This window comes from Rhinichthys klamathensis, unplaced genomic scaffold (assembly GCF_029890125.1).
Source record: "Rhinichthys klamathensis goyatoka isolate OS25496 unplaced genomic scaffold, OSU_Roscu_1.1 h1tg000261l_1, whole genome shotgun sequence".
NCBI classification, from domain to species: Eukaryota; Metazoa; Chordata; class Actinopteri; order Cypriniformes; family Leuciscidae; genus Rhinichthys; species Rhinichthys klamathensis.
The window spans coordinates 1,000,029-1,011,594 of NW_026606782.1; the positions used below are offsets into that span (position 1 = coordinate 1,000,029).

Below are 11,566 nucleotides of genomic sequence, written 5' to 3' on the forward strand. Positions count from 1 at the left end.
AATGGTGAAAAACTGTTTAATGTTCTAACTCCACAATTCAGTACTTCACAGTTCACAGTCTTTGTAATATGTTTTAGCAATACATTTCTAGCATTTATAATGTGTTTAGAATTTTTTTTTTAAATTGCCTTTACAGGGACTTTAACTAATAGATGAAGAGATGAAAGAGATGAAAACCTGTGACGTTATACTCTGAGCGGTTCGTGGCCCGATTTTATTGCTTTCTATGTCAACACTGTCAACGCCGAAATGAATCTGCAGCAGTAAGGTGGTACAAGTAAGAGCTCTTTAAAGCTCCAGTCCATAACTTTTTTGGGTTCAAAATTATTCAAAATAAATTGAGCAAGTACATAACCAGCCAGTGTTCAAAACTATCTGCTTGCCTTAGCTCGATTCAAAACGGTAAGCTTGTAATAATGTTTTTAATTCCAGTGGCACTGGTGGATTTCCGCGGGAAATTTGAGCTTGTCTTTGCGTCATTACGTCACATCTGTACACATGAAGAAGGAGTCTCGGCTAGTATAAGCTTTATTGCGAGTGAGGATGTTGGATTTATAGCCTTTTCTCACAGCACTTGATATAATTAAACTTATTAATTTGATGGTGAATCCAGAAAGGTTCAAACGACAATCACCAGTGATTACTGGAGATTCACCCATTGTAAAATACAAAAGACTTTGGACTGAGAGTTTGGAAAAAGAGGCTGCAACCGGCCCATGCGAAAACAAGGATAAATATCGGAAGGGCTTTAATGTAGTCACGCAATGCTGATGTTGTTAACATTAACAATTTGAGAACAAAGTATAATTTGCACGGTTTGACGTGATATGATAAGTAGGGGTGGGAGATATTGACAAAAATGAATATCTCAATATTTTTTTTCAATATCTCGATATCGATATTCAGACGATATTTTTGCAATCCTTCAAAGAAATGTGTGCAAACTGGCAAAGAAGGTTCAGTTGGTCTTTTGACTTGCTGCATTTGATTTGACCTATTATTGTATAGAATTACTAGTACATAAAGATATGAGACATTATTGATTTAAAGACTCCTAAACTTTTTAAAATAATAAAATATTATTCAATAAAGTCTTTATTGTTCTTTTATATTTTTAATCGGGGTGTAACGGTTCACAAAATTCACGGTTCGGTTTGATACGATACAGTGGTGTCACGGTTCGGTACGTTTTCGATGCAGCAAAAAATAAAGAAATGCCATAGAAATGTAATATTTATTAAAAGAAAAAATATATTTTTAAATAAGTGTGAGTTTTCCTACACCTTGAAACTTTTAGTTTTATAAATAGGGGTAATCTTTGAAGGATGAACAAATAATGCTCTGGTCATCACATTAAAAATAACATTTAAATAACATATAACATTTGAGTTTTGAAGTGCTGGAAAAAGATGTGTGACGTACTTGTAAGCATTTTAATATTTCTGCAAAACTTCCATGGCTACAAGATAGTGTTACTACATTAAATCCATGGTGAATGATCTGTGGACTTAAAACCTATAGTTCATTCATGGAACGATGTTTCTCCTGGTTTCCACGTCAGTGCTGTTTGATCCGTTATTAACGGAGAAATTGTAACGCTTCTCACTAGATCTCGCAGCGATGTTATTTAAGTGGCGAATTCAAATGCTTTCTTTACGCTTCTCTTATGTAGTAACGGTGTCGGCTCGCGCTGCACTGACATTCGTCCGAACTGATAAACGGTCCGTGAAGCACAAAATAATGAGTTTCGTTCCGCTTTCATTACATTTGCCATTTGATGTTGGGCAACGTTGTGGTGTTCGCTCCAGCGCGGATTTTGGTCGGCAGGAAAAATGGTCCAACCACCGGAATGGTTCGGTTTGTAATGCGTACCGAACCGATCTCTTTGGAAAAATGTATTCCATCTTTTGGACTCATTATACAACGCAATTTTCTAATGATGCAATCACGAAGCTCGCCACTTGAGGACGCCACAGACATTTAAGAAAAACTTTTTAACTTCAGACTTCCTTTTTCCGCAAACAACGCACATTTTGCCTTTTCTAGCAGCTATTTTATTAATCGTACATCGGCTTTACTCTTTTGGATTGTTGCTTCAACCTAAGAAACGTCATAACACACAGGTAAGAACTTCGTAGTTGTATATTGCAAATTAGTAGCAGCTTTACTCTCGTGCAATTGAGGAACGATCGTGATTTTGTACAAAAAATAAAATAAAATACAGTCAAACAAACCCCTACAGTATTAAAATCGCTACATATGATTGTTTAGAAGGTTAGTGTGCGTTATTTGTTTTCTCTTTAACTTCCTTCAACTCTTTTCATGTTTGGGGGGTCGGATTGTACAAATTATGAAATATTCGATATCCCAATTTTGCATATCGTCCAGACAACAATTCGGATATTATCGTCTAAACGATATATCGCCCACCTCTAATGATAAGCGATCGTTAGATTTAATCAGCACGATTTACTGCAATGCTTTTTTTCCCCTTAGTTGGTCAGAACAAACGTGGATGTAACTTACTAGTTCAGATGACAATTTAGGGTGAAAATTCTTATGTTGGTCATACTTCCAAAAAGTAAAATCTGTGATTCTGAATGACAGTATCCACACCGCGCGGTGACTGACAGCTGCACATTCTCCTCAAAACATTGGATTCATCTGTGCTGTGACGTGCCGAGGTACAACTCACGTAAAGTTTATAATTCCGTGACTAACTGCAATTGCACATATCGAACAGAGATGGCGACAAAGAGGAAAAACTGTGGACTGCAGCTTTAAGTTGTTTATGTTCAATATTATTGTAATGTTATGTGCTTTGAGACATGAGGTAATTTAATGCCGTGTCTCGTCTCGTACTGCTTTGCAAACTCTGCTGTGCACGTTCATGTGTTTTGAAGAAGGCAGGGCTTTGGAGATGTTATGGAGGGTGGGATCTCATGCTTTCAAAGCTAGCTTACTATTGCTAGCTGCTCTGAAATTTGCCTACCTTACTTATTTATTTATTTTTGGAAACAGTCTGTATGTGAATGAACTACACTCACACACCACATTTGTGTTCTAGAAAGACATATTTTCAAATGAAATGAGGTTAACAAATTGTTTTTTTATTGTTTTTTTAAAAACTCTTCTTAAGCAAATTAACTACACTTACACACTCATGTAGTCACAGTCTTGTTAGACAACTATTAAGACAGACAGTTCTAGAGCCAGGGGTGTGTGGTGGTGTGTTTATTCAGCGTGATTGAGCTGTGTAGGGAGAACGCTCTGCCTCATACCTTACCATTTGTCATCAACTCAGCCCTTTTAGGCCAGCTTTCCTCCACCCATCAGACGTGAAAGCCCCTGGCTCAAATGTCATAATCCTGCTCTTTGCATGTGCAGGCACGTCTTCGGCCCACAAGAACACCCTTCTCATAGAAATTAATCCATTGATCCTTTCTGTGCACATCAGTCACAGAACAATTTAGAATCAGATTTATAGGATGTCAAGTGCTGTGTTGAATGGTCTAAATCAATAATTAAATAGTAATTTCAAGTGAAAGACGGACCAAAAAAAGTGTTTTAATAAATCTGAGCAGCTGTGCAGGATAATGATCAGAGAAGTTTAAAATGAGTATAACTAATATCCAGTGACAAATACTGGGACTGAATTTGGGGTGAAAAAATTAGGTAGACAAAATCGGTAGATTTAATCCCAAGATTTTTCCATTTTGGTCCTCAAGATGAATATTCATCATCAGAAATGAAAGAGGCCATCATCCAGTAGCAGCTTTGATATGGCGAGCAAAATCATCAAGTTTTTTCCAGCCTGCCTTCATTCAAGTGTGAATTAACTGATCCCAGTACGATATCTTCATAGAAAACTTTTGGACTCTTCGTATGAGTGCAGGAGCACTGTGGTTCACCACGATTACGTTAATAAAGTGCCATCCAAGCATATTTACACTGCATCTTTTGTGTTCCCCGATAATTAACACATTCTAACTGGGGGTTGAAAAGCATGTGAGAAATTAATTCAAAGCTTTGATGCAACATTATATGCTAAGCAAGTTGCAATTATAGTTCGTAAGGTTCAAATAAGTTCTAGCTAGTTGTTTTGATTAAAAGTTGTGAATGTAGTGAAGCTGGCAGTGTTTTGTAGTCAGATAAAAATAAAGGAAAATCTAATTTTAATGAGGAGAGCAACTACAGTTGCTTGAGACTCGAAGGTACTTTTTTTCCATCAGTTTTGAGTTTGGAGATGACTGGCTCTGTGGATTTTCTCTGTGGATAGACCTCAATAAAGTGATGCTTTTTCATTAGGGATCATAATTGTAATGACAAAACAAACATTTTTTTTCACACTTAAACATGCCTGACCTTTTATCAGACAAGTCAAGGACAGATAATTATCCACCATACTGTGTGTGTAAAATTTGATAGAATACTGTGGAATATTATATACTAAGGATATATACAGTAGAATATGTTAGAATATTTGAATAGTAGAGTTTCATTTGCAATGTTTGAAGGAATATTTAATTCATATTTTTCATAAGTCTAACAGGTCAGCAGCAGGTTCTATTGTCATTTTCTAAATCAAATCATCACTTTTGCTGTAAGAAATGCATCGGATACATTATTTTGTCTGTGATACTTTGAATTCTGAGCACCACAAAATTTAAGCACCTTGAATTTAATCCAAGCTGACAGTTAATCTTGCTTGATAAATGAGGTCGAGTATGTCTTTATGAGACTGATAAAGATCTTGATTCTCGTGGGTTGCTCTATTCCATATTATATTGCTTTAAGCAATCTCATAAATCTCAAATCAAATTCCCAATACTTCTGTATCATTTTTGTATTGTCTTAGCCCTCTTTCACACCATGCAAGCAGGCAACACCCTTACAACTTGTATTTTCACACTGGTAGCGTTTCTGCTGTCTTACAGACCTGCAGCAATACAGAAAAGAATTATTACGATTCAATAAGTTAAACAGACACACACGCACTCACACACTCTCTCTCTCTCACACACACACACACGCTCACACACACAGATGCGGACGCACCTGCAAACGTGTGACTTTCTGGAGCAGGTGAGCTGTTGCGAAAATATTAACAATAGTCTTGGGTTTGCTTTCCTACAAGAGAAAGACTGTGAATATAATATATATTAAATAATATAATTAATTTGTCATGCCTTAAAATAGCTTGAATGTAACTCTACACCCTTTCCTCATTTAGTATATGCGGTTCTATGAATATGCAAATTAGCCCCGCCTCCACTCACTCGCACCAGCACAGAGATCCACTCGTTGACGATCACACATTGACGTGACTGGTTACAAGGTAGTTGGTGACGTCAGAAACACCAGCAATTTCAAACCGCGTTTTTGAGACTGTCTTTGGTTCACTGCAGTTTTAAGTAGAAAATACTCAGCAATGGTGTTGACTTATGAATTTGCACATGGTTTGTCTTAAAGGGATATTCCACCCAAAAATGAAAATTCTGTCATCATTTACTCACCCTCGAGTTGTTCCAAACCTGTGTGAGTTTCTTTCTTCTGCTGAACACAAAGGAAGATATTTTGATGAACGATTGGAACTTTGGCACCATTGACTTCCATAGTATTTTTTTTTTCTACTATGGAAGTCAATGGTGCCAAACAACTGTATGGTTCCAATCGTTCTTCAAAATATCTTCCTTTGTGTTCAGCAGAAGAAAGAAACTCATACAGGTTTGCAACAACTTGAGGGTGAGTAAATGATGACAGAATTTTCATTTTTGGTTGGAGTATCCCTTTAAAGCACATTAAAAACACCATATAAACAACATTAAACACTTGATTTTCACCACAGGGGTACTTTACTCTTTTTTTTTTTTTTACATTTATATTTGTTAAGTGATTGTGGGATGCAAAATGTTGCTTTCGGCAGTTGCACCTAAAAATATATGTTAAAAATAATAAAATTTTAATTAAATTGTTGTATCTGTTTCACAAAATGTAGATTTATATGTATTATTGGCAGTGTCAGTTATCGGTTTCAAAATATAGCCTAACTATTTGTTGATGTCAGACAAATTTCCATAACAATGGATTACTAATTGGAAGTGCACCATTGATAATTATTAAGGACTTGATTATCTTGAAATCTAATTTACATGAGGGGGGTCGGGAACCACATTTACATACAGAATGTAAAACCCTCAAACCCCGAAATACACAAGTCTATAAATCACTGTACCCACTTTCAAGCCCAACAAACATTTTATTTTTTTCCAAACAGTGAGTGGTAGTTAGTTCCAGTATTGTTTATTTCTTTATATAAAAGATCACGCCTCACTGTTAAGTGTGACACATGCCTTAAAGTGAGAAAACTCCCTGTTTGCTTTTTCTTCTTCTGTATTCTGACTTGGACCTTTAAAATGAATGTATGGCCTTTATAAAGACCTTGTTAAAGATTATCAAGAGGCACAGAGTGTCTCCCCATGCATCAATAGGTCAGCTATAAGATGTTAGACAGCAAAGGCTGTGATGACCACTGTGAGCATATGATAGAATCCAAAGAGCAGCGGGGAGATTTCTTCCCTAGTGGTGAGAGAGCCAGTTTCATTGGTCAAACGGAAAACAGTAGTGCATATTTATCACCAACATAAACGTTGAGATTAAAATTTCATACTCTGTGTTAGTGTAACTCTGGTCACTTTAGGTTTGTGATGGCGATGTTGGCATGTTCAGGAAGTTTTCCTGTGGGCTGATCATATTTTAAACAAACCTCTCCCTCTCAAATTTTAATATGCAAAGATTCATGCATTAATCTTTCATGATCTGCAGTGTTAAAAGTGGAAACCTGCAGTTGTTGCCTTAATGAGTGGCTTCTACCTTATCTGAACCTTAAATGCTTGTTGGTGTAACCTAGTCAGGTTGATTCAGTCATATTTAAATATATTTTTGTCTTAAAACACAAATGCTAGTACTGTACTTGAAGCTAGTTTTTAGCTTACCTGGAAACAGAAATCAATACTAATGTATTACCTTCTAAACTCGTTGCACATTTGTGTGCCACAATTATAGGAATATATAGAAGAATACATGATGACCACAGTTGTACTGATACATCTTCCGATGCACCAGGCCACATCATCAGTGATGTATCCTGAGGTCATCGGGTGTTTCGGGTCTCTCGAACATCAGACACCCTCACTCAGGCGACCCAGCTGAGGTTGATCAAGCCTCAGCTTGTGCCCTGGCAGCTCAACCACGGTTCTGCTCTCTTAATCCAGAGCCACCTAGCGGCTTTCTCCGCTGCCTCTGTGCTGCTACAGATGGCTCTTCTCCTCCTTTCGCCTGTGATGCCGAGTGCAGTATATGCCCTGCAGAGAGACTGCCCAGCAAAGCCTCTGCACCCTACCTCTACAGGCAAGCACCTTGCCTTCCAGCCTTGTTCGTGGCAGTTGCTGACTAAGTCCTGATATTTCCCCTTTTTCCGCTCAATGGCCTCCTCCATTCGCTCCTCCCATGGCACGGTGAGCTCCAGCATGACAACATTTTTTGTAGCATCAGATACAAGGATGATGTCAGGTCTGAGTGAGGTCTTAACTACATGCTGGGGGAACTTGAGCTGCTTGCCCAGGTCTACTGACAGCTGCCAGTCCTGTGCTGTTTGGAGAAGCCCTGATGTTCCTTTCTTTGTTCCTGGCTTTTCTCCGGCTCTAATGAAGCTGATGGTTGGCTTCCTAGGTCTGGACTTTTGGCAGATGGAAACAGCACTAGAGATGCTCTCTGCGATAGTCTTGAGCACCTGATCATGACGCCAGCGGTATTGGCCTTCCCCCAGAGCTTTTGGGCAACAACTCAATACGTGCTCAAGGGTCCCCTTGTTCTTCTGGCAGAGGGAGCATGCTGGTGATTCGGCCAAGCCCCAGCAGTGCAGGTTGGATGGGCTGGGAAGAACATCATAGACCGCCTGGACCAGGATCTTGATGCGGTGTGGTTCTGCCCTCCACAGGTCAGTCCACGAGATCTTCCTCTCCACAACTTGCTCCCATCTAGTCCATGCGCCTTGCTGTCTCATCCCCACCGCTCTGCTGTTCCTCTCCTCCTCCACGGCTGCTCTGACTGACTTCTGGACCAGTTGCCGCCGCTCCTTCCCCCGCGCTTTGTCATAACGGGGGGCTGCAACGGCTCCTAGTCCAGCCCTTCCTCTGGCCACAGTTCCCACAAGGACTCCATGGCGCAAACGGGACTCTGCCTGCTCCACTGCCACCTCTGCTCTCCACTTCCTGCCAGTCTTGACTACCACCCCTCCCCCAGATACTTTTGGGTCTGTTGATTCCCGGAACTGCAGCACCTCTCTTGCACGCAAAACCTTATACTCCTCCTCGATCGATTTCAGAGGTAGTGTCAGTTTGCAGCTGTTACCATAGAGTGCAATGTTGCTTAAGCTCCGTGGTAGACCTAACCATCTCCTCAGATAGCGGCTGACTCTCCTCTCCAGGTCTGTAATGGTGGAGATCAGGAATTCATAGAGAAGCAGTGGCCACAGTATCCTCGGCAGAATCCCGTGCTGGTAGATCCATGCCTTGAATTTGCCAGGTAGGCCTGTTTTGTCGACGCTCTTCAGCCATTTCTCCAACTCCTCACTGGTGTTCTTTATTGAAGCTGAGTCCCTGAGGCTTCTGTCAAAGTACCTCCCCAGGCTTTTCACAGGCTTCTCGGAGATGGTAGGCATCGGTGTTCCTGAAATCGAAAACCGGAACTTGTCGACCACTCTGCCCTTCTTCAGGACCAAGGATCTTGACTTTGCTGGCTTAAAAGACATCCTGGCCCATCCCAACAGCCTCTCTAGGCCTCTCAAGATCCATCTGGCTTCAGGCACTGACTCAGTGGTTACTGTCAAGTCGTCCATGAACGCACAGATTGGTGGTTGGCGGATCCCGGACCTGGACTTGGGGCCTCTACACTCTGGTTCAGCAGATTTTACCAACATGTTCATTGCTAGTGCGAACAGGATCACAGAGATGGTGCAGCCTGTGATAATTCCAACCTCTAATCTGTGCCACTCCGATGTTACTGACCCTGTTGAGACTCTTAGACTGAACTCGCTGTAATAATCCAGAATGAGGTCTCTGACTGTAGCTGGAACATGGTGCCTCTCCAGTGTTTCCCACACCAACTTGTGGGGCATAGAGCCATACGCATTGGCCAGATCTAACCATAGGACCACCAGCTCTCCCTTGTTCTCCCTTGCTTCTCTAAGGAGCTGCGTGACCACGCCTGTGTGTTCTAAACACCCCGGTACACCAGAAATACCGCCTTTCTGCACTGAGGTGTCGATGTACCTGTTCTTAAGGAAGAAGTCCTTAAGCCTCCTAGCCACAATGCTGAAGAAGATCTTCCCCTCAACACTGAGTAGTGAGATGATTCTGAACTGGCTGATCTCTTTGGCGTCCTCCTCTTTAAGGATCCACACACCCTCAGCAAACCGCCACTGCTGCGCTGCTTTCCCTCTTCTCCAGATGACCTTTAGGATCCTCCAAAGCCGGTGTAGCAACTTGGGACAGTGTTTCTATACCTTGTAAGTGGTTCCACTTGGTCCTGGTGCTGACCCGGTTCTTGCCCTCTTTACCACATCTTGAACTTCTTTCAGGAGAGGTTCCCTCTGGTCGAATGCCACCGTTGGCTCTGGTGGTCTCAACACGGTGTCACACTGTCCCAGGTCTTGGTCTCTGGTGGGGTCTCTGAAAGTGTTTTGAAGGTGTTGCTCGACCTCCTCCTTTGCACAGGCTAAGCATCCACTGCGTCTCTGTCCGAGGAGCTGTTTGGTGAACCCAAATGGGTTGCTGATGAAGGCAGTGCGTTTCTGAGCTCTTTCTCTGCGCCGCCTCCTGTGGTATTCCGCTCTGCGCAGGGTAAGGAGTCTCTTCCTGAGCACAGTACGAAGCTCTGCCAATGGCGCGTGCTTCTCTTGTCTTGCCACCTTGTACTGTTTGGTCAAGGCTTTCAGCTCTGTCCTGATGTTGTGTATTTTAATCGCCCGCTGGTTCATGCTATAGGGCTGCCTAGCCCCTCTTTCTTCCTCAACTCCAAACCTGTCCGCAGCCATACTCACTATGATAGTTGTCATAGCCTGCAGTCTCCTCTCCATATCCCCTTTGGCCATTGTTTCTAGCACTGAATCCACATCCTCGTCGAACTTCTGCCACTCTGATGTTTTAGAGGCTTGAGGCCACTTGATCCTTCTCTTCCCTGATGGCCTGCTTGGAGGGACTGGCGGCACCACTTGGAGGCTCTGGGCTCTGTGGGGTGCTTCCGGGCCCTGCTCCTACAGAGTTTACAGGACATTCAGAATGCACTCAACATTGCATGCTTGATGATTTTGATCATAGCAACATAACACTATAGCGTTATATGTCCTCTCTGAAGTTTATTTTGGACCTCTAAATATCATTGGTATTAAAATCGAAATGATTGCCCTGGTGAAAAAAAAAAAATTCTTAGTATACTTGCAGTATTTATTAAGTGTGTTAATGATTAGTTAACTTGAAGTGTGCTATTTTGGAACAACTAATTTTGTACTAAATTAAATTGTAGTAAAGCATAATTTTAGTGTACTTTTGTGGAACAACTTCAAGTATTCTTAGTATACTTTAAATATATGCCTGAGTCCCTATACAGAATTACATGTATGATTACTGATATTAAAGTGTACTTTATATGTTACAAGTACATTAAAAATTGATTACGAGTGTCTTCGAAACAAATATAATAAACTTATGGTATATTGCTTGTATGAGTAAAAAGTATTTTCTCAGTAATACCTTTGGCATATTCCAAATACTACAAATTGCACACTTTGCCTTCAATAACAAATGCACATTAATAAACAAATATAGCTATACTTTGTACAATATACTATTGTATATATTGTATTTTGAAAGTATACTTTCAATGCATTGTTACAATGATCATTTTCAGCACACAGTTAAACATGTACCTAAAATATATTTGAATGCATGTTCTAATATGTTGAAATTAAAATGCTATTTGTGTTTTTTATAGCTATTTTTACCTGATCTGCCCCTACTTTTAGGGTGAATTGAAGACATTTGTCTCATTCTATTGTGAATGTTGTAAAGAGCAAGTCTGTTGTGCAAATAGATGATCTAGTTATGACATTTTTTTTTATTACAAAAAAAAATAAACATCAATTGTTCACAATAAGATCAATCGCATGCATTTAAAAAATAGGGTGAATTTTCATTTCATGCCAAGATTGCTGACTTCAATCAAAATTGTGGGTGACATATTATAGTAATGCAATATGTTTGGTCACCTTTAATGTTTAGTAATTTATTATGTAAGCCTTTTCTTTGTGGTTTTTAATAACTGCTCTAGTCCTTTTTTGACTGTGAGACAGAAATCTGGTGGATTAAATGAAACTGCACATCAGTATCAGGCATTGTGAGATTTAAGCATCAACACGTATCCTGCACTGCAAAAAAATGAGATCAAGGGATCTTATATAAAGTAAATAATGCTGCTATTGTAGTTTTAATAAAAACTTTCAGGAACA

General features: G+C 40.2%; 1 pseudogene; it reads right to left on the reverse strand.

Moving 5' to 3' along the window:
- Positions 1-7,096: 7,096 nt before the first annotated feature.
- LOC130101716 (uncharacterized) lies at positions 7,097-10,300 on the reverse strand (annotated as a pseudogene).
- Between the last annotated feature and the right edge of the window lie 1,266 nt (positions 10,301-11,566).